General features: G+C 28.0%; 1 pseudogene; it reads right to left on the reverse strand.

The window, feature by feature from the left end:
* Positions 1–4,169: 4,169 nt before the first annotated feature.
* On the reverse strand, positions 4,170–4,677 carry LOC149544244 (protein IQ-DOMAIN 1-like; annotated as a pseudogene).
* Between the last annotated feature and the right edge of the window lie 20,895 nt (positions 4,678–25,572).

A 25,572-nucleotide genomic window follows, 5' to 3' on the forward strand; every position in this document is an offset into this window, starting at 1 on the left:
ACCTAAATAGTTTGAACAAAAAAAAAAAGGAGTGAAACTTTTGAACATCAAACTTGGAAATTTGTAATATTTATGTTTTTCACTTTTGATTTGTCTATGTGCTATAACTTTTATGTTTTTAAATGGATTTAGAGATGTTGATCTTTTGTTTGGAGTGTTTTAGGGAATCTATTTCAGTATTTATTAAAAAGACATGAATGTTGTATCAATATGATTTTTTATTTATTATTAAACTAGAATCATATTGCTCTAAGTGACTGAAAGTGCATGCATAGTTAACTTATTTGTATTATTTTCTTAAATCATCCTTTTGTCTTACATTATAGACAATACTCTTTGACTTTAAGTTACCCTAGTCATTGTAGTTGGATTTCAAGAGTAAGCCTAATTCTGGGGGGGTGGATGTAGTGCCCACCCATAGTTTACTTTTTCATTCTATTTACCAAACTCATTTATGCCTATCTCATGCATGTGTTAGTTTCAAGGGTATTGGATTTATAATTATAAATACATTTCATGACTTGTATTACATGTATATCAATAAATAATTACTTAGTTGATTATATTTTAAATGTTTATTGATAATTATGACTACTGGTGCATTAATGATGTTTTAATGATTTGTAGTTAATAAATGTGATTTCTTTCATAGCAATGTTTGATGATGTTTTAATGATGATTACTTCATATTCATAATGATACATTATTTTATCTAAGCATTTGATGTTTTACTTATAATTATTATGGTACTTACTCCATACTTGCATGCATATGGTGCATGTGTCTATTTTATCTTTCTATTTGCCATGTTTGATGTGGTTAAGGGAGGGAGTTGTAGTCACCTACTAGTCAGGATCTACATGATGTACCACTCCCTGCCATTATTTGCTTAGTTTAGGTATATTTATATACATGCACATGCTTGTCTTTTATGTAGAATGTAAGTACCTAGCATCAACTTCTTTGAATTGCAAGGATGAGTTTTTCCTTTGACAATAACTCAATGGTAAGAATGGGGAGATAATGTTTAGATCCAATCCTAGCCATAACCTAAATACTCGTCTTGTAAGGAGGACTCGTAATTGACTTTCCACCTTTTTTAAACCTGTGATTTTATCTTTCTTTTTGTTGTTTGATTTGAGCTTTAATTTATTTTGGTAATGTTGCTTTTAGGTGGATTTCGCTATGTGATTTATTTGGTAAATGATTTAATCATAATATTTTAATTAATCGTGTAATATTGAGAGTTATTAAATATTATTTGATTAAAAAAGAAAATATTAAAGCATGAGAATATTTAATTAATTAAAAAATAATTAAATATGAGCTTTAATTTAGAGGTTTAAATTTTAAACAATTGATTAAAGAAAAATTAAAATATGATGATATTAAATTAATTATAAATTAACTAAATATGTACTTCAGTTTAAAAGATTTAATTTAAAAGTCTCATTTGAAAAGTCGCACCAAAAATAGAATTATAATATTAAAATATTAAAGAATTAATATTGTTTTATTATAATTATTTATTTAATAATAATTAAATTAGAATTGCATTTAAATAATGAGCTTTGATTATTATTATTAATTTAAATTAAAAAATTATGTGATAATAGTGCTTGTACTAATTAATAAATTGGAGGAAAATAAAATATAAAAGAATCAAATTTAAAGATAAAGTTATAGATCTAATTGTGGAAATTTATATTTATTTTATTTTATTATAATTATTTAGATATTTTATTTTAATAATAAAATTTAAATAATTTATTAATTAAATTAATTAATAATATTATTAAAAACACTTTGAAGATTAATTAAAAAAAGCTAATTATTTAAATTAAAATATTTTGTAATTAAATATCTAAAAGAGTTGTGCATGAATAAGTAAAAGGTAATAAAATAATAAATAGTAATTGATTAGTGAGTTTCCTCTGGTAATTGCATAATTAGAGCCCTAATTTAGGGAGAACTTTTTATCAGATATCTAGAGCTCATTTTTGCAATTACACAGGTTCTGAGAAACAAAATTCAAAATTGGATCAAAAGAATTGTCTCATAGATTGTCTCAAGTTTTAGTTATGGCTTTGAGGTGAGATTTGAAAACCCATTGTAGAATTTTATTGAAATATCTGTCTACTTTGTGTCTTCCTAGGTGTTTGCATATTGCTTATTAATTTACTATATTTATTGTTGAATAAAAAATTATGGTGGGATTTTGAAAAAAGAAAAATTTATTAATCAAGAAAATTTTACTGCAAAAAATGATAGAAAAACTATAAAAAATTATTGTGATTGTATTCTTATAAACCCCTTTCTAATATAATTAAAATTTTGATTATTGAAAATTAGAAGAAAAAAATAAATTGAACAGTTAAGGTTTCAACTTTAAATTTGTTATTAAAACTATGTGATTATCATGAGTTTTATAAATATAGATAAATATTATTATTATATCTAGAATAATTTAATTGCAAAATTTATTGAAAAAAAAAAAGAGATTAATTGAGAGGAAAACATGTTGTAACTAAATTTATGCATGCATGTGAAAACAAATTTGCTAGAAATAGAAAATTAAGTATAATATGGTTACATGCATGTGAAAACAAATATGCTAATAATAGAAAGCTAAGTATAGTATGGTTACTTGCATGTGAAAACAAATATGCTAAAAATAGAAAGCTAAGTATATTAGGGTTGTATGTGAAAACAAATATGATAAAAATAGAAAACTAAGTATAGTATAGTTGCATTAGGTCTATATGACATGTTCTTCTCTCAGAAGACTAAATTATTAAATTTTTTTTAGAATTTATAATCTTTCCTTGGTTGTATTTATTAAATGGGATAAACCAAAGTATCCCTTAAGTTGTTTGTCCTCTAGTCCACATTTGAGGACAAGTCTTTTTTGTAATTCCTTTATTAAGGAAAATAGTTTATTCCTCCTTAAGAGGATTATGACACTTGTTATGCACACACTTATGAATGTGGCAATCATTCACTTGGGAGTTACAAATAACTCCTCTTCTCATCTCTTTATAAGAGATGCTTCTCTCTCATTCTTAACACACAATCACTATGTAGTTCTTGTAATGAGCCAGTGGCTCCATTTTCTCTCTTCTCTCTCCTTCTTTCATTCTTTAGGCATTTGCCTCATTCATATTATTCACAAGGGGTTTTCTTTGCTTTCCCCTTTCAAATCTTTGTCTCCCCTTGATTCATTGGTGGTTGTTCATTCTTTCACTCTCTCTTTGGATTTGAGTTTATGGTAACTATTTTCACAAACTCTCTTGGATTAATTGTTAATTCTTTTACTTTAGTTCATTTCGATGTTATTATTTCTAACATGGTATCAAAGCTACTAATCCTTGTTTTGACTTTTAATGTGATGAAGATTATCATTCATTGGAAGCGCATCATATTGAATAATCTCTACCTTGGTATCTCTATTAAAAAATTATTAAATTTTTTTTGCTCTTGTTTTAACAAGTAGCATTTATTAATTTTAGTTTAATAGTATTTATTATTATTATTTTTATTGTTATATATATATATATATATATATATATATATATATATATATATATATATATATATATATATATATATATATAATTATTTTTTTCCTAACATTTGATTGGAAGCAGCATTTAAATAATATTAATTAGCATTTACATTATAATCAATTAGATTTATTTCTATTCATATTATTTTAAAAAAAAAATTCTATCATCTATTTTTTTTAATATCTAATATCTATATTTATTTTTAAATCTTTTGCGAATTTGTATTATTTTAAAATCCTATTTATGATTAAATTCTTATGTAACTTCTATTAATAAAATCCTCATCTTTTTATATTATCTCTCAACGTTTTGTTTTTTCAAATTTTTTTCTTTATGTATATATTCTTTTTAGAAGTTGTGAGCAACTTCTAATCTTATTCGTCTCTTAACTAATACATTTATTATCTATTTCTATTTTTTTTTTATTTCTTTCCATTTCTTTCTAAGCATTTGCTCTGTTTTTATCTCCTTTCTTGGCCTCTATTTGTGGCATTTGTTATTGTGATTTAAGTTTTCCCATAAGTTCCTTTAATCTTCAGATTCAATCTACTGTTGTTGCATGCATTATTTTTTTTGCCTTCTGCCTGAATCATCCTCTATTGTCTAACTTCTACAATTACTGGAGTTCCTTAATCTATTTGGCAAAGGTTCTAAGGTAGGAGTAAATGGAGACTGGGATCCAGCAGGCTTAGAAGGTTTCTGCACTGCCCTTAAAGTCATACGGCTAGGTGTTTCAGCATTAACTAATCCTATTCCTATTATTGCACCTTGTCTTCTAGCATCACCTATGCTTTGGTCGAGGCTCTTCAATGAACCTTCAGGGACTTCCTTCTCCCATGGACAGGCTGCCATCCAACGCTCTAGCCAGCTCCAACCCCAACTTGGCTTGTTTGAATCAATTCCCATCAACATTGGATGAGCGGATCTTGTTGTATTTTTCAATGACTGATGAGAAAATGCATATGCCAATGCCCTCTCTTGCTTCAAAGCTGCCTCTTGCTTGCTCTGTAAACTAGCCTCAATTTTCCTCCTTGGATTGTAAGCTGTCATCCCAATCCTTTGCTTCCGTTCTTGCTCTCATTTCCTCGAGTTCCTTTGCATGTTTCTGCATTAGCTGATGCTTTTCATTATTTTCTTACCTTCTTAGCTTAGTCTTTTGAGTTTGCAGCTCATTCAATATCTCTGGAGTATAATACCATTCCCTCTTTCTTCCACTTGATTGTGCTAGTTTTCTTTTCGTAAGTATGATATTATTCCTATTGTGTGTTTCATGCAGATATGTTAATCATTATTCATTTTAAATTTGGTAACTGGCACATGTTCCTTTGGGCTACCAGCAAACATGTTATAAATTATTACTTGTACGTTTGTATTTAATAATTATAATTTGTATTAGTTAGATACATCTAAAAAATCTATTTTTTAACTTTCTATTTTAAGGATATATGCAGATTCCTTAGTAATGGTTTTGCATGTTGCAAGATTATTATTCCTCTAACGTTTTCTTGCAGGATTGCATTATTATTTGCCTGTTACAACAACTATTCTAAGCTGTTATTCTCTAAAAAGTTTTTTATAACTCTTGATTAAATTTTTGGAATATTATTCAAAGTCTCATAAGGGAAGAATAATTATCATAACCAAAACTTTTGTTTGAAGCATTTCCTGATAAAGAGAAATCATTGCTAAAAAAAAGGTTGTTGCTAATTAACCACGTTATTTGTTCATGTAAGATGCTTTTTCGGCTTTTATTATTCTGAAAATTTAGTTTTTTTTTACAAAAAAGCACTCTATTTTGGCAATCATTCCTAATAATTGTGATTAGATTCTTTTATCTAAAAGTACTATTTAAGAAGATATTTTCTTTATTCAAAATGTTCATTCTACTTTATATATATAAGGATCCTTTCAATATTGTGACTTATCATATATTTATTTAAGTATATATGGGTGCACACATATATACCCAGATAAATATATAATTTTATGACTATAATAATTCAGAATTTGATTTATACTTTCACAAAATAAATTAAGTACTCATGTTCACCTTCAATGGAGTTTTATACCTGATATATATATTTTGTTTATTTTGATCATCCTTGGATCTCTACATTTTGAAAATAAAGTTTAATTCATTTTGATTGGATTATGAGTTATCTTACACATTTGCCTTCGACTTTATTGTGATATTTTGATCATTCTATGCACATGTTGGCACTTTATGGTGTTATACCATTGATATACATGATTTATATGATATTTGTTTTGAGTTGCACAAGGAGTCAATTTTTTTCAAGGATAACTATGTAGGTCCCCTCAGTATAACTGATACATAGTTTCCTTATCTGGCCCATGGAGTATACCTTCATCCTATATTGGTGTGCACTCATTTTTTATGGAGTTTCCCTCCATTTGGTTCTATTGATTCCACTTTGAAAGATTAATATTTATATGGAGTTTCCCTCCATTTGATTCTATATGCTCTACTTTAAAAGGTTGATATTTATGGAGTTTCTCTCCATGTTGTTCCATTTTGTTCCTCAATGCGAGGATGATATTTTATGGGGATTTCCCATTTCAATCTCTTTATCTCCTTGGTGTATGCTCCTAGTTTTTATTTAGTCATGTTATGACTTCCTACACCTTGCTCATTTTTGAGTGTATAGGTGACGAGGCTACCATATCTTGGAGCACTCCAATATTGAAGACTCTATTTGAGAAAGTTGTTTTGACCCATGATGATTTTTTTTTCCTCATGGCAATGAAGTTGCTTGTCCATGATGGATTTCCAATTTGAAGGCAATATGTTGTTAAATCCTCATAATCCATTCGTTTGAGTATCCTAAGAAAAATCATGATAATACTAATTTGATCAACATGTCTCTCTTTTTCTTTATTTTCATATATTAAGTGATAATGATTTGCATACTTTATTGCTTAGATCATGAGTGATGCACGTTATGGAAGGACGCCCCCGTTAACTTGCAATGAGATGATTCATTAAGTGGACTGTCTATATCCACGTGATTGATGCAAGATTGATGCGAGTATCATTAGTTGGCCTTGTCTGTGGTCATTTGTGCATTAGTATAATATACTTTTCATGAGAGCATTGATCAAGCTTTTTACTCAATTTGTCCTTGTTGACAATTTTTTGAGCATATAATTTATCTTGATATCAGGTTATCTCCATTGCTTTATGGTAACATGTTTTATTTTCTTCATTGTTTCTCTATCAAAGTTTTATTATCCTTATTCAAAAGGATTTCTAATTTGTATATAAGATGAAATACTTCTTGTGGATAGTTGTCTTGTTTCTTGTGTCTATGTTTTTCAGGGAATCCATACAAGACAGTCTTATTTGGTGTACATTCAAATAACCTATCCACTTCTCTCTCTTGGCTCTATGAAGATCTACCTACACTCACAGGAGACCTTTTGCATAAATGAAGACATTCTCAAAGATCAAGTTGCTGCTATTTCATTGTAAAATTTGGGTTTAATATCCTTTGATGTAATTTCCCCAAGTAAAGATTAAAGGGGGGTGTTAGAATTTATAATCTTTCCTTGGTTGTATTTATTAAATGGGATAAACCAAAGTATCCCTTAAGTTGTTTGTCCTCTAGTCCACATGTGAGGACAAGTCTTTTTTGTAATTCCTTTATTAAGAAAAATAGTTTATTCCTCCTTAAGAGGATTATGACACTTGTTATGCACACACTTATGAATGTGGCAATCATTCACTTGGGAGTTACAAATAACTCCTCTTCTCATCTCTTTATAAGAGATGCTTCTCTCTCATTCTTAACACACAATCACTATGTAGTTCTTGTAATGAGCCAGTGGCTCCATTTTCTCTCTTCTCTCTCCTTCTTTCATTCTTTAGGCATTTGCCTCATTCATATTATTCACAAGGGGTTTTCTTTGCTTTCCCCTTTCAAATATTTGTCTCCCGTTGATTCATTGGTGGTTGTTCATTCTTTCACTCTCTCTTTGGATCTGAGTTTATGGTAACTATTTTCACAAACTCTCTTGGATTAATTGTTAATTCTTTTATTTTAGTTCATTTCGATGTTATTATTTCTAACAATTTTGGCCTGATATCATATGGTAGTAGTTTTGGATAATCCAATGAAGAGGTAATAATCAAGGTTATGCCTCTTCATCAATTCTATTTAAATGGATATATTATAGGTCATCAACTCACTAGGGTATGCCCCTTTTAAATTTGTAATAGTATAGGACATTTGTCTCGGGCAAGACTAGAGGTTTTCTTCTCTGTTCTTTCCTACTAGTGCCTATTTGATTGTAACTTATCATTTTAATTAATAAAAATTATCATGACTTTGGTCATTTATCGATAAAAAAGAAGAAGATGTATAGTATGGTTGCATGATTTGAGAGATCAAAGGCATGCAAAAATATTAATTGCACGTATATTTTTATTTTATATAATTTAATTTTTAGATTTATTTATTTTAAAAAGTTAATTAATTAATTAAAAATAAATAAATAAATAATTTATTAATTTTAAAAATTAAATAAATATTATTCATTTAGTTTATGTGGATGTTATCATTATTGATTCTTTAAGTCTAATTAAACTCCTAGTTGCATATAAATGATTTTATATTTATTAATACAAGAGAAAGTTTAATAAATAAATATTTATAATTTTATTATATTTTAAGAGAAGTTGTCATAGAGTTCACTTTGTAATCATTTAGTTAATAACTATTTGACTTTATGAGAGAAATTATAAATAATTTAATTTATTTTAATTTTATTTTTAATTGCATTATGAATTAAACAAAAAGTAAATGTTAATATTACTAAAATAGAAGTCATATTAATATATTAGAAATTAAAATAAAAATAAATATTTAAATATAATAATATATATTTATGTTATTAATTAAATCTTTTACGAGTTAAGATTATTTAAATTAATAGCATGATAATATTGCATGATATTTTATATATACAAAAAAATTGAATATTCAAATACTTATTATTTTAAATATGTATATTAGCATAACAATATATATATGTGTGTGTGTGTGTGTGTGTGTGTGTTTGTGTGTGTGTGTGTGTGTGTTCTTTCTTTATTTCTAAACACATCTTTATGACCCAAATTAAAAAAAAAAAATTTGTTGGAATTAAATCATGGGGCTGAAAATTATGTGTTTTCTAATATTTTACTTATAGTCTTGTGATGTTTATCTTCTTGATAGTTTTTCTCTATGGTTTGTTTAGTTGGCCAAATTAAGATGCGCACTAAAGATGATTTTTGATATTTCTTTTATGATTATTTGACTAGATGTCATGATGAACTTTATGACTTGAATTGAGATTTTTGTTTTATGAGCTTTATGCTTTTGAGCATTTATGAGAACTTGGGCTTCGAGAACCATTGTTATTTTTTGGGTTGCTATTAAGGAACCAAATTCGATCAATATTACTTTTGTGTTATGGGACACTATAGTGGTTTGTGATTTTTGGGAAGTTAGTTTAGGTGCATGTCTATAGGAGTGGCTTGCAATGGGGGCCAGGGCCCAAAGTGGCTGCTAGGGTAAATCATTGTAAGTTATGTAACAAGTGATAATATAGTAATTAAAATATCTTGCATTCTTGAGATACATTAAATAGATAAGTTGGAGATACATTAAATATCTTGCATTGTATAGAATAAGGATGAGATGGAGATGATACCTTGAGAGGTATGACTAGTTTCTTTGTCATCATGAAAGGGTATTGTATTTCCACATAGAGTCTCTAGGGGTTCGGGGTCCTCAGAGACTCCCAGGGTAACTTTGAAGTTGGCTCATGTGATGACACTCCATAGTATGTAGCTTGAGTCTCTTTCATGGTTTTTTTATATTTGCCTCTAGTGGTGTACTTGTTGGATATTAATTTTGATAGTGCATTTATTGTGAGTTGTTACTCAATGATTGGATGTCATTTTTTTGTTGACAATTGGCTTTTATTAATAAATGATTAGTTATTCATTTATGGTGTTTTTATTATTGGAGTTAGTGATTGGTAGTTTAAATTTATTGTTGACAATTTTTATCATTTGGTCATTCTTCTTGTGACACTTGACATTGATTTTGATGTGGTTTTATATTTTTGGTCATGGTATTTATATGTTGACTTGGTATGTGGTGTTGATATTGGATGAGTGTCCTTTTGATTTTGATTATCTCTTTAGCTTGAAAAGTTTGTGTTACCCTTGAGGTAAATTTTGGCTATTAAGATTCCTTGCCTAAGATTATTTTATGATTTGATTATCTATGTGTAGATTGTACATTATCTCTCCTACTCAGTGGAAGTGGAAGCCTGATTAGATGATCATGCAGTTAGGAGGTAGTGTATTCTTATCATTTGGGGCTCCCTCAGATTGAAAAAGGTTGGATGCTCCTTGATATAGTGGTACCATTATCATTCTTCCTCTTATCTTAGAGTCTTCTATTCGTTTGATGTATCTATGTATCATGTGTTTTGAGATCCTATGACTATTGTATTATATATTGATGCACTTGTATCTATTTTCACATACCCTGTGACATGTGCAATGGATGTTATTCATTAGAAGTGATTTCATATTATTAGTTGTACTTATGCATTTTTTTATATGACTATGTATGTGTTTGTTCATTTTATGATTATGGACATTGTAATTGAGACTTAAACTTATTAATAAAACTTTATTAAATGTCACTCAACATAAAAGAGCTCGTGAGGAGTTGAAACTGTACTTGTAATTGATTACATATTCTTGATGAGTATGTATATATTGCTTCCACATCATTGTTATTTTGATTTTGTTTAAACTTTTGAAAAAAAAAAGTTCTGTGAACTTTGTAACATATTAGGTTTATTCCTTTTGGGTTCCTGAGCGGGGCATTACACATTACAATAGTACATGTCTATAATGTATGCAATTAGAATCTTAATTTAAATATTTCATCAAAGACATTGACAAATTGTGTATGATACAATCTATGTTAAATCTTGACGTGAGTGACTTGCTATTGTTTGAACAATGTAAAACTAACTTACATCCATTGGATACAAAATCTTATTGCAATCATAATCTTAATTCAAATATTTCATCAATGGCATTCATAACTACATGAGATGGTCTATGTTGATCTTGATGTGCATGACTTACTATGGTTTGAATAGTGTAAAATTAGCTTATTTATACTAGATAGAAAATTTCACTTCAGATAAGATGGTGCCCTAGTAAATTAGCACCAAATTCACCTTATAATATAGAAAATATAAAAGATAAATAAGTTAAAAGAAAATAATGCAAGAATATAGAAAATAGACAATTCACATAGTTCGTGAACAATTGTAGGTGAATGAAAAGTCATATTCAACATTCTTATTTACAAAATTTATTGTGTATGAATACAATGTGAGATTAATTAGGTTATTCATTGATAATGAATACGTAGAATGTTAAAATGGAAAAAATGTAAGCCTTCTATTTTGTGCACCATTACAATATAACTATAAAAAAGAAAATAATTTAGAAAGTTAATAAATATATTATCAAATCATTTTCTGTTATTAATAAAAATAAATAGATCATTTATTTACAAGGTCCTTGTCGATAGTTTATAGAGTATAAAAATAGGGATGTAGATAAAGGAAGAGAGGAAGAGAGAAATTTATATAAAATTCAATATTTAGCTAGAGATATTCCAAATCAATAAATATAAAAGACAAAAGAGTTTTGGAAGAACTATTTATATAATCATTCTATATTCATAACAAAATATTTGAATTGCTGGTATTTACATTTTTAAAAATTTACTACCACAATTTCAAATGTAAAAATTGCAAATTTTTATTTTGATTTCTTTTATTTTTCAAAATGTAAAAGCATAATTCTTAAAGTTTTTATAATGGTCTTAAATAAACTCTAGTAAATAAATAATTATAAATAAAATAAAATCTAATATATTTATATTAAATTATTATCATTAAATATTTATATAAATATTGTAGTTCACAATCAATAATTGAAAAAGTAAAATAGAAAATTAACATAATAATATAAAATACTAAAATTAAAATAAAACTATATTGAAAAATAATAAGATTTATGTTTTATTTCTTATATAAAGAAAATAGTCAACATGTCATTTCATTGATATAATTACTATTTGATCTTTATGTTTAAAATAGTTCGAAAAATGGTTTTTGATGGTAAAAGAAGGTTTCTAGAAAAGATGACATAAGCTATAATTAATGTATTAAAAGTAGTGTACAAAATATCCTTTTTTTTTATGAAGAAAATTAATTTTATTCCTTACTATTATTACTCTAAGCAAATTAGAGAAGAGATAAATTGTTTTGTTTAAATCATTTAAGTAGATGGAAAATAAAAAATTATAGTTTATATAAATATTCTAGTTCACAATCAATAATTGAAAAGTAAAATGGAAAATTAACATAATAATATAAAATACTAAAAATAAAATAAAACTATATTGAAAAATATTAAGATTTAAGTTTTATTTCTTATATAAAGAAAATAGTCAACATGTCATGTCATTGTTACAATTACTATTTGATCTTTATGTCTAAATAGTTCTAAAAATGATTTTCCATGGTGAAAGACGATTTCTAGTAAAGATGACATAAGGTATAATTAATGTATTAAAAAGTAGAGTGTACAAAATATCTTAATTTTTTCTGAAGAAAATTAATTTGCTCCTTACTATTATTGCTCTAGGACAATCAGAGGAGATAAATTATTTTGTTTCAATCATTTAAGTGGATGAAAAATTAAACTATATTTATAGACATATGTTTTAAAAATGATTGACTTTGATTGGATATTTAAAAGTTACTATTGCATCTTTTAGGATAAACAATTGGTTTCTAATTTCTTACATGGCAAATATGCTAAAAATAAAATAAAATTTATTGTACTACAGACTCCAAGGCACAAAGCATAAGCAATTTAAATTATGGATATCTTTTCTATATGTGGAATTTAGTTATAACATGCTTATGCTTTTGTTAGGGTTTTGGTTGGTATTGTTTAACATTGCACAAGATCTCAATGATCCATTTGTTCACAACACATTACAAGACATTTATGACCAAACTAACATTGTAGAAATTTTATTTATTATCTCAGGACTAATCATGGAAAAACTAATAATGAAAAAAATGTGTTGCCTTATAATGTATGCATGATTTCTTTAGTGAAATTGAATAACATTTCTTGAGGGCTTATGAAGATCCTTTCCAATCTCAAAACTCTTGAAGTTAAAGAATTCTGTTTTGTTCTCAAATTCTTATACACTTTTGAGTTTTCTACAATAGATTTTAGATTTATCCTTTTTTTAAATTTAAATCATGTCATTGGACATTTATAATGCTCTAAATTTCTTCTCTTCATATATGTATAGATTATAGTAGCTTATTTTAAGAAACCACAATTGATTGTGATGAACTTCAAAGTAGACCAAAAGTATGGCCCATTTTTCTTGTTTTATAATTTAAAAAACAATATTTTTGTTGTTTAGTTATTCTACAAAAGCATTCTAACACCAAATTCATTAAAATATGAAAAGTAAACCTTATATTATGTTGAGCACGATATACAATATCATTTATTATCTAGTCCTCTTAACCAATTTAGAGCTTGTTGTAACCTTTTTTGTAAAGGTATTGATGTTAAAATTCTAATGACACAAAGAAGTAATTTTGTAGTTGGTAAGTGCTATAACTTATCTACTCGCATTCAACTATAAACATTAATGCAAAATATAATTGTCTATGTTTCTCTGCTGTCTTTAGTTCTTAAATTCTATGTACAATTACAATTAATTTTACTATGGTTTAAAGATAGTTCAACCTCTAAAAGATCAAATGATATAAGTAATTTTGTTCTATTGCATTATGTATTCCTTATGGATAGTTTATAGAGTATAAAAATAGGGATGCGGATAGAGGAAGAGAGAAGATTAAAATTTATATAAAATTCAATATTTAAGTAGAGATATTCCAAATCAATAAATATAAAAGACAAAAGACATTTGGAAGAACTATTTATATAATCATTCTATATTCATAACAAAATATTTGAATTGTTGGTCTTTATATTGTTTAAAATTTGCTGCTATAATTTAAAACTTAAAAATTGCTAAACTTTAATTTTAATTTCTTTTATTTTTTAGAATTTAAAAGTGTAATTCCTAAAGTTTTTAAAATGTTCTTAAATAACCTTTAATAAATAAATAATTATAAATAAAATAAAATATAATACATTTATATTAAATTATTGTCATTAAATATTTATATAATATTTCTAGTTCACAATCAATAATTAAAAAAGTGAAATAGATAATTAACATAATAATATGAAATACTAAAAATAAAATAAAACCATATTGAAAAATATTAAGAAATATGTTTTATTTCTTATATAAAGAAAATAGTCAACATGTCATGTCCTTGATATAATTAGTATTTGATCTTTATGTTTAAAATAGTTCTAAAAATGATTTTCCATGGTAAAAGAAGATTTCTAGAAAAGATGACATAAGCTATAATTAATGCATTAAAAGTAGTGTACAAAATATCTTAATTTTTAACAAAAAAAATAAATATTACTTCTTACTATTATTGCTCTAAGCCAATCAAGGAAGAGGTAAATTATATGTTTAAATCATTTAAATAGGTGGAAAATTTAAAATTTTAGTTTATATAATATTCTAGTCCATAATCAATAATTGAAAAAGTAAAATAGAAAATTAACATAATAATATAAAATACTAAAAATAAAATAAATGTATATTGAAAAATATTAAGATTTAAGTTTTGTCTTGTATATAAACAAAATAGTCAACATGTCATGTCATTGATATAATTACTATTTGATCTTTATGTTTAAAATAGTTTTAAAAATGATTTTCCTTGGTAAAAGAAGATTTCTAGAAAAGATGACATAAGCTATAATTAATGCATTAAAAGTAGAGTGTACAAAATATCTTAATTTTTTATGAAGAAAATTAATTTTACTCCTTACTATTTTTACTCTAGGCCAATTAGAGAAGACATAAATTATTTTATTTAAATCATTTAAATAGATGGAAAATTTAAAACTATAGTTTATAGACATATGTTTTAAAAATTCTTGACTTTGAATCGCTATTTAAAAGTTACTATTGCATCTAATGAATGCAATAGTATCCTACCCATGGAAAGAACTAATAATAACACAATCACATCAAACATGTGTTCCATCAGATCAGATGGAAAATCAATTTTTCATGTTGTAGGTGTAATTTATTTGAGACGAATGACCTTCAAATTTGAGATCAATGGGTACCTAGTTTTATAGTGCAAAATTAGTAGTATCTAATATTTTTCTATACTAGCAATAGCACCTTGGTGTACAATAGGTATGCTGAAGATATATTAAAGACTAATTATGAAAAAATTTACAAAGAAAAGAGGGATAGATAGAGGAAAATAACATTAGTCATTGTAAATAACTCTATCTCTCTCTTTCCAGTTACTTATATAAATCTATCTTCCTCTCTATAACTATTTACCACTGTCTACCTCTTTCTTTACCTCCAGCTCCAAAAACATCTTTCTATCGTTATCTTTTGTTATCATTTTTTATCCATCTCTATCATATATTTATGTCATTCCCTCCTTCCTCTCTCATCCAATCCATTTCCATTGCACTCCTTTCTATATTTATTTAAATTAAAATATTTGTCTATATATGTCTATATATTTATATATCTATGTATAAAGTTCTTATTATTTATTTATGAGATAATAATGATCCAATGGAAACAATAATAACAAAATTCATTACTATTGATTTAGTATTTACTTTTTACATATAAATGAAGTTAATTTATATTTACAATTAAAATCTAAAAAATCATAAAGAATCAATATTAATGCTTAGGATGGAAAACAATGGTACTCTAAGTCTATTGATTTGTTTACAAGAATGAAAATAATGACTTTTTAATAATTCTTATATATTTTTTATTTTATTGTATGTAGTTAATAGTTTTTATTTCGTATCATTATATTTATTTTTTAAGTAGTAAAAGTGGAAATTTTCTTCATAATATTTTTTAAAAATGAAATTATATTAAAAAATATATCATCCACTTCTTTTAATTTAAGAAAAAAAAAAACTCTAATGATGATGAATAATATCTATGTAATTTAACTTGTTGAAAGTATAATTGTATATAATGTAGTTACTTTTCAAGTGAGATATTTATGAAGTATATTATAATAAAACTTTTAGCATCAAAATTCTTATTCTTTTTAAGTTCCTTTGTCTAAATATGTATATACAAAACTTATAATGAACAAACCATTTTGAAAGAGGTTAGCTTACAAATAGGATCAATCATGAAAAGTAGGCCTTAGAGGTATACATAATAAAAAAATGTTTTAGAGAAGGGCAACATTAGGACCTAAAATAGGAAAAACAAGTCAATTGTTGCCCATGTACCAATACTACCAGATGAACCATTATTCTAACCCCTACTTACCCCCAAAAAAACTTGGTACCTACACAAAAATATGCCAAAACAAATCACCATGATCATCAATTGCCATTTGTTTTTGTTCAAATTTAGCCGAAATGATTACTAGCTTGTTTCTCTTATTGTTGAACTAAAAACTTCAAACATTATAGATTTGGTCGTTTCATTTGACTCCCATTTTGGGAAACCTTTCCTATTGATTTGATCAAGGGTATATGTTTCTCTCTAGGCATGACCAACCATGAAATTTGTAATGTTATGTCATTTTTATAGATTAAGAATATGAGAAACAATAATTTTATTTCAAGTGCTTATAGATTATGGAAATTAATTACAAAGTGAAATGAAAATGTTAAATAGCTTAGATGATATGTTGTGGAAATTTTGGAGCCATAGATTTATTCACACTTATGGAAAGCATGATGTAAATTTTGTGCTTTTTAACTATTATGTAAATCTGCCCAAGAATTTTTCTCCTATGTGTAGTCAAATTTGGTGACACAACATTTTTTTGTAGGTAATGTACAAGTTTACAACTAATAGTGTGTTTGGACAACTCTTGTTTCCATGTGTGTAATCACACCCAACCATTGATTCTTATCCTCTAACTTTCACAATATACAATTTTGTATTCACCACCAAACCTGGCATAAGTATTAGAGTCGACATATGGGGAGAAGTTTTGAGGCTTTAGGATATCATGTGGGGGAGTATTACAAGAAAAGTGATGCATTAGGGTATCATTATTGTGGATAGTACAACTTTAGGTGTGAGGAAGGAACAAAGAAAGCCAAATTTGTCATGACTTTTACAACTTGGATGAGGAGTTGCTAATCAATTTTCAATGCACCCACCCTATTAGTCATTTTGTTTGTCATTGTTGAAGTGGTCTATAAGATACTCGTATGTGCCATGGATCTACACTCCATCAAATCTTGTGAAAATTTTGACAAATCATACAAGCACATGTCAGTGATTTTTATGTTTTGACGAGTAAAGAAGTGACTATGATTGAATGAATAGTATGTATTAGATGGTCATCGAGGATTTCTAAACACTTTCAACCCTTAGATGGACCTCATTAGCTTGTCAATCCCATATAGGGAATGCTTTCAGCATAATTATAACTAGCAATTGCACCTTAATAAGGTACAATAGGTATGCGAAAGAGATATTTAAAGTTAATTGAGGAAATAAGGTAGGTATATTTTTTAATATGATATCATAATTGAAGTTGTACACAAAAATCTAATCCTAATAATAACATAGACCTACACCATTATCCAAACCCTAATCATAATAAGAACCCTAACTTTAAAAATAAACCTAACCATATTCTTAACATGTAAGTTGAATCCTTACCTTAACATTATCTTAATTAAAATTGTGGCCCTACCCATAACAACTCCTTACCTTAATCATAATTTATACTCTAAATCTTCTTGACAACCTTAACCTCAATCCTAGTTCTAACCCTACCATAAGAATAATACTAAACTCTAGTATGAAACACCATAATTCAAAATGTAACCCTAACCATGGTATTAGCTACTAGTACAAAATGGTTATTATGTTACAAGAATTTTGAACTTATAAATACATATAACAATAGTTTGAAAATAATAAACATAAAATTTTTAAATAAATAAAAATATTGATATAACATAATACATTATAAAATAAATTGATCTATAGATAAATAAATAAATTTTAGTTTTCATTTTATTGATTGAATATTTTAATTATTTTCCTAATTAATTTTATACTTTGAGAAATAAGTGAAATATAGAAATAGGTTTTAAATATAAACATAATCTTTTCATATAAATAATGATAATCCCAATAATCACATAAGCCTACACCATTGTCCTAACCCTACTCATAATAAGAACCCTAACTTTAACAATAAACCTAACCATATTCTTAAAATGTGAGTTGAATCCTTACCTTAACACTATCTTGATTAAAATTGTGACCTTGACCATAACAACTCCTTACCTTGATCATAATTTATACTCTAAATCTTATTGACAACCTTAACCTCAAATGAAGTTCTAACCCTACCATAAGACAAATACTAAACTCTAGTATGAAACATCATAATTCAAAATGTAACCTTAACCATGGTATTAGCTACTAGTATACAATGGTTGTTATGTTATAAGAATTTTGAACTTATAAATATATATAACAATAGTTTGAAATAATAAACATAAAAATATTAAATAAATAAGAATATTGATATAATATAATAAATTGTCAAATAAATTTATCTATATATAAATAAATTAATTTTACTTTTCATTTTATTGATTGAATATTTTAATTATTTTCCTAGTTAATTTTATACTTTGAGAAATAAGTAAAATATAGAAATACATTTAAATATAAAAACACTATTTTATATAAATAATGATAATAACTTTTTTTCTTTAGAAATGAGTTTTTGCCAAACAAATATAGAAATACTGTAAAACATTCTTTTCCATTATTATATTTATTAAAGATTAAAATATGAAAAATAAAATTTAATACAATAAATTTAAAATAGAAATAACTCAAAACCCAAAATGCACTTAAACATAAAATAATTATTTAGTAAACATATTAAATATAAAATCAAAATTTAAAAAAAATTAAATCCAAATATGACAATATTATTGCACTAATCACATTGAGTTTGAAACTCTAATTTAATGTAGATTTATTAATGTTGCAAATATAGCAAGACCAAACAAAAAATGTAGTGAGTCACCCACATTATAATAAAGTGAAAAATGGGTGACCAAATTGAGCGGACAAGATAAATTCAATCGTCTTGCACGCATCAAAGACACCGTGGACAAAGTTAGCTTGGAAACTCTAGTATAGTATAATTATTTAAATAGTTTAACATTTTTATATTGTATAGTTATTTAAATAGATTATTATAAGTAATTTTTAAGAAATTAAAAATAGTGGAATGATTGGAGAAAGGAAAATTTGTTTTTATATTATTTTTTGAAAATTATTTTAAATTACAAAAATTATTTATTTTTATTAAAGTATAATAATAATAATTAATCGATTATTTATTTTAATCTTAAAATCTAAGTTTTTTAAGTGTGATTTTTTATTCAAATTGTATTAAGAATTCATTAAGCTACGAAATAATTAAGATTTAGAAATGTAGATGTTGTTAATGTAATTAGTTTTTTATGATATATTTATTGTTGTAATTTATAATTATTTAAATAGATTTTTTTTTATCGATAAGAGGCCGAAACCAAGATTAATAATAATAATAATTTATTAAATGTGAGTAGATTCGAACCCAAGACCTCTTCAATAAGAGGCTCACAATTTACCATTGTGTTGTAGGCTCTTGAAATTAAAAATAGTGGAATAATTGAAGGAATGAATAATATTTTTTTTATATTAGTTTTTGAATGCAATAGTTAAAAATTGTTTTAAAGTAAATTATTTACTCACATAAATTATTGCCTTCTTATTAAAGTATTATAACAAGTATTACTTGATTCATTATTTTGTTTTTAAAATCTAAATTTAATTTGAAGTGTTATATTTTATTCAAATTGTAGTAAGGACTTCATCAAAAATATTTATTTCTAAGCTATGTGATATTTAATGTTTTAAAATATATATTTACAAATGTAGATGTTTGTTTTTTTTTTTTCAAGTATTAGATAGCTGTAATGATCCCATCTTTTGGCCTTCACATTCTCCAAAGTCTAAGTGGAGGATAAGAAGAGATTAAATTAATTTCTTATAAAGTCATTCAATTTAAAGGTGACTTTGTATTTAATTAATTTAATTATTAATTACAAGGGAGTAGCTTCTAGGGTATGTATTAATTATTGGAAGGACGAAAGCCTCTTGATTTAATTAATTATTGCCAAGGAGGAGTTTCTAGAGAATGCAATAATTATTGGAAGGAGGAAGCTTCTAGCCCTTGCAATTAATTAATCTTTTAGTTCCTTCCAGAAGGATGAAGAAAAGGATAAATAGGGCTGAAAGTTTCATTGCTGATCATCGGATGATTATAACTTGCATTTGATAAGAGCTTGGATGTGTGAATCACGCTCTTTTTTGGCAATAGGGGACGTTCATTCTCTGTTGTAACATTCTAGACGTCATTCCCTTAGGGTTTGGCCTTTGGAATACACCTCTTTGTACTTGATTGCAACATTTTTAGAATTAATATAATTTCAGTAGTTGGTTCAGCTTTTGGGCATTCCTGAGTGTCCATTACAGTGGTACCAAAGCTCATTACAAGGGCCCATTACAGTGCTATTAGAGCTTCTCTGAGCTGCCTCTATCCATGTGAAGGCCCCTTTCCTATTAAGGTTTATCAAGGGTGTAGGGAGCTATGAAAATCTTTTAACAAATCTCCTATAAAATCCACAGAGACCAAGGAATCCCTTAAGCTGTGTTAGATTTTTTGGAGTAGGCCAATCAACAACAGCCCTAATCTTTTCAAGATCTACCTGAACTCCCTTTGCACTAATAATATGTCCAAGATATAGTAGCTCAGTCATCCCAAACTCGCACTTAGATTCCTTGGCATACAATGATTCTTTTTCTAAGGTAGACAACACCATCTCAAGATGTTGTAAATGCTCCTCCCAAGTCTTATTAAAAACTAAAATGTCATCAAAGAAAATCAAAACAAATCTCCTAAGCTGCTCCCTAAATACCTAATTCATACAACTTTGGAATGTAGCAGGGGCATTGGTTAACCCAAATGGCATAACCAAAAACTCGAAGTGGCCATAGTGACACCGAAAAGTTGTCTTCTCAATGTCCTCCTCCCTCATCTTGATCTGATGATACCCTGACCGTAGATCAATCTTTGTAAAATAGTATGCACCATGTAACTCATTAATTAGCTCATCTATTCATGGGATGGGATATCTATTCTTAATGGTCTTCATGTTTAATGCCCTATAATCAATGCACATGCGCATTGTCCCATCCTTCTTCTTTAGCAACACTACTGTTGAAGCAAAGGGACTCTTACTAGGCCTGATATGTCCTATTTCCAACAACTCCTTAATTTCCTTCTCTATCTCATCCTTATGTTTCTTAGGATGACGATAGGGAGTAATCATGACTCCATTACAGTGGTATTAGAGCTCATTACAAGGGCCCATAAGAAGAAATTAAATTAATTTCTTATAAAGTCATTCAATTTAAAGGTGACTTTGTATTTAATTAATTTAATTATTAATTACAAGGGAGTAGCTTCTAGGGTATGTATTAATTATTGGAAGGATGGAAGCCTCTCAATTTAATTAATTATTGCCAGGGAGGAGTTTCTAGAGAATGCATTAATTATTGGAAGGAGGAAGCTTCTAGCCCTTGCAATTAATTAATCTTTTAGTTCCTTCCAGAAGGATGAAGAAAAGGATAAATAGGGCTGAAAGTTTCATTGCTGATCATCGGATGATTATAACTTGCATTTGATAAGAGCTTGGATGTGTGAATCACACTCTTTTTTGGCAATAGGGGATGTTCATTCTCTGTTGTAACATTCTAGACGTCATTCCCTTAGGGTTTGGCCTTTGGAATACACCTCTTTGTACTTGATTGCAACATTTTTAGAATTAATATAATTTCAGTAGTTGGTTCAGCTTTTGGGCATTCCTGGGTGTCCATTACAATAGTAGCCAATAAAGATGGGGAGCTAACCCCAAACAACAAAAAGGCTGAAGAATCAGTTGGAGGTTACTTCTCATTTATCTACCCAATGCCATCTTTAAACTTCAAAAAATAAAATCTACATCCATAGCATAATTGATGGTACTATCAATCCTTAAGCTAATATGAAGAAAAGGCTATAAAATAGACGAATGGCACCTAAACAAATTGCTACTATTAATTGATATAAGCATAAAAACTAAACCCTCATTGGGTACCAAGTTCATAGTTATGAGCATAAAATCAACACGCACAAAAACCACCAAAACCAAGGCTAGTTGTCCTCTTCCTACCTAGGCTTGTCCTCCTTCTTTTCCTTAGGCACATCCTTGTATGCATCCTCCCCCTCCACCTTAACCAATTTTTCCATAATGTTCTTTAGCTAGTCCTCCACCAAATACCCATAGATGGATCGGGTTGTCTTGGTAGCTTTGTCGAAGTCGTTCTTCTCCTTATTGACTTGCAAGAATTATAAGGTTATGGCCACACAGTGCATGACCTTGGTGGAAAACTCAACCAAAGTTTTGAATCTCTCATAGATACTAGTTTGATTGTTAACCAAGTCCTTCATAGACTGCTCCAACCTTTCTAGTTTGGCCTTATTGTGGATGTGCTTCCCTTTCTTCCCAACATCTTTGGTGATTTCTTTGCCAGGGGAAGTGATATCCCCCCTGCCACAAATGTAGATGTTAATATAATTAAAATTTCATAATCTATAAGATTCAAATTCTTTCATTTATTTGTAGCAAAAATTGACCACAAAATTGTATTACGGAGAACCCTTCGAAAAGAAGGGCTCATATAACACAAAATTAAATCAGCCAATCATATAATTTATAAAATATATGAAACTAATAAATAAATGATAAAACTCTAGAAATATTTCAATTATCTCAAAATAGTCATTTGTTATTGGTGAAAACTAATTCTACAATTAGAAAAAGTGAATGCAATAGTACATTGCCTATGATAGGTATGATAAGAGTGATAGCCAATAACATTACCTTTATTAAGCCAATAAGCTTAGTCCCTTGAGAATATTTTTGCTTGATTGTTTAGACAATGTGACTTGTCTTATGTCAAGAAATGCAAAATAATATTTTCTTGGTTGTCCAATGTGGAAAGACATGACATAGGGAAGTGAATAAAAGGTGCCAAGAAAAGTAGAAATGTATAGGCAAACATTGTGTCTGATAAGATTGCATACTTGCCTCATTGATAGCCATATCATCTATCACAAAGCCTTTGTTTTCCACATAGATGGAATAAATCTATGTAATATTGATTATCTAATTAAGAAGAACATTCTTTATTTATTGATAAAATGAAAGTTATAAAAAGTTGCAGCTAAAGACTGCAAAAAGAATTAGTTGGAATAAAGATAGACAATAAGACAAGTAGCTGCTATATCAACACAAATAACAGTAACAATACATACATAGTCAAAGGGTTGTAAAGAGAGCAACATGTAACAACAAGAGCATTAAAAATTATAAAGATTAGAAGCTATAAAAAAACTAGCATCCCCAAAAAATCTGCCTTGCGCTTTCTAGTTTACAACAAAATGGGCAATTGATCGGTTGGAGCATTATGCATTTCAGTATGTCTACAATGGGAAGCTTGGAATGTAAAATCTTTCAAGCGAGTAGTTAGGAATCTGCATCAATTTTGGGCTTCCAAATTTGAGCTGAAAATTTGTTAGTGAACATATTTGTCTTCTAAGAAAACACTTACAAATTGACCCTAAAATGCCCAAAGAAGAAGACTCAATCAGCACTAATAGTAGGGTCACTTCACAATTGAAAAGCATAAGTGTCCTCTAAATTGTTCGGGTATAGCTCCCTATGCAAGATTTACAATGAATTTACATAACTACAAAGATAAATGCTTTTAACTAGAAAGCACAAAAGACACACAAACATCCACTCCTAAACACGACATAGATGTTGTAATGCCCCGCCAAGGGATCCAAAAGAATTAACCTAAAGTTTCACTAAGTTTGCTAAACATTTTTTTTTTTTTTTTTTTTTTTTTTTAAGGTAAGAAAGTATGACATACACATCACACAAATAGTAGCGGAAGCAATAACATGTAATCATCGACAAACATACATTGCAAGTTACATTTCTTAAAGATCCCAAGACGTTGAGTCACGTTTAAATTTAATTAATTCTAAGTCTAACAACTAACACATACATATAAAAGAATAATCAGAAACTCCAATGTCCATAATATACATTTGTTCCGAATGCTCCTTGGCAAATTAATTCGGAATGCTCATTCATCCACTGTACATGTCACAGGGTATGAAAGGCTTAAAAGAATATACATATGTAAAGATCAAGATACAACATCCTCAAATCCATGATACAAAGTACAGTAAAAAAATATATGAAACTATTCACCATACATGATACATCCATACATCCATAATGATAAAACATCTATCATAAAATCTAACCATCCATCATAATAATCCAAGAACATAGTGAAGGTAAATGCCAATCACGAAATCTCCAGCCACGGTGACCACGGAACGGATCTCAATGGTAAGAGTAAAAGCACTACCACCCGACTGCGTGGAACCTAAATGGTCCACTCCCACCGCGCTGAGGAGATAGTCTCAAGTCCCAAATAGGATAACAAAACCTATAATCATAAATAATCTCTAAGTCCAGGAAATCCTATAAGTATGCTAACTCAAGGGTTCCTAAAAAGATCGACATCTAAATCCCAGAGGTACCACAAGACACGTAGGAAACCTAATATGCAAGCGGAAAAGTGTCATCGCAAAAGTCATGTAGAAGTTACCCGAGCAATCCCTTAGGAATCCCGGGTCCCTACTGATCCTGCGGCCACTAGTATCCTCTCGTACTGACGAGGCATACTATGGAATGCAAGGTCGTAACCAAGCGTCCTCTCTACCCCATCCTAGTCTGTACTAGCACTCATGGCATGGGAGAGAACATACAATTATCTTGTTAGGTTCATTTTCTCTCATTTAGTGTAAATGTTTTCACTTATTAAAAACGACTTACAATGGGTTTCTCAAGGCAGCCTCTTAGGGCTCCGACCCCCATTGCAAGCCACTTCCCGACTCTACACATAGATAACCTACCCTAGCTCATGAACTCATAAATCAAAGAATCATAATAAAACCATCGCAGTCCTATGCGAGCAACTGAAAATATCATAAAAAGGTAATCCACAAAATATATCAGTTCTTCATGAGCAACAGATAACATCAAATAGTAATGAAGTAATCACGACAGTTCTCTATCAGCAGCTGAAGGCATCAATGATAAGTCACAAAATCCAATGGTTCTCTAATGAGCAACCAGAAAGTAATACAAGTATAACTTGATCGAGACTCAGAAATGGTTATCAAATATAACTGATCGAGACCCAAAAATGGTTAAGTTAGGTATTCTCAAATACATACATCTCAGCTTCACACAAGGAACTGGAAAGCAATCACAAACAGTAAACACAATCATGTCATAGAGCACTTCATCACATTACCATGGTCAGGTTAAGAAAGATCGAGACCAAATCATCAAGACATCACATTCACAAACCCCGAGCCTCTAGTAACAACCTGAACTGGTCAACGCTAAACCAACCCCAAAACATTCAAAGTACAAAGACAACATCAAAGTCTCAGAGATTGGATCTGAAAGTATATTATTTAAGGTAAGGTTTGTTTTTTTTTTTTTTTAGTTTAATGTCGAATTCAAGTAACGAAG

The sequence above is a fragment of the Cupressus sempervirens genome, chromosome 8 (assembly GCF_028749045.1).
Source record: "Cupressus sempervirens isolate cs-2001-9-10 chromosome 8, ASM2874904v1, whole genome shotgun sequence".
Taxonomy (NCBI): Eukaryota; Viridiplantae; Streptophyta; class Pinopsida; order Cupressales; family Cupressaceae; genus Cupressus; species Cupressus sempervirens.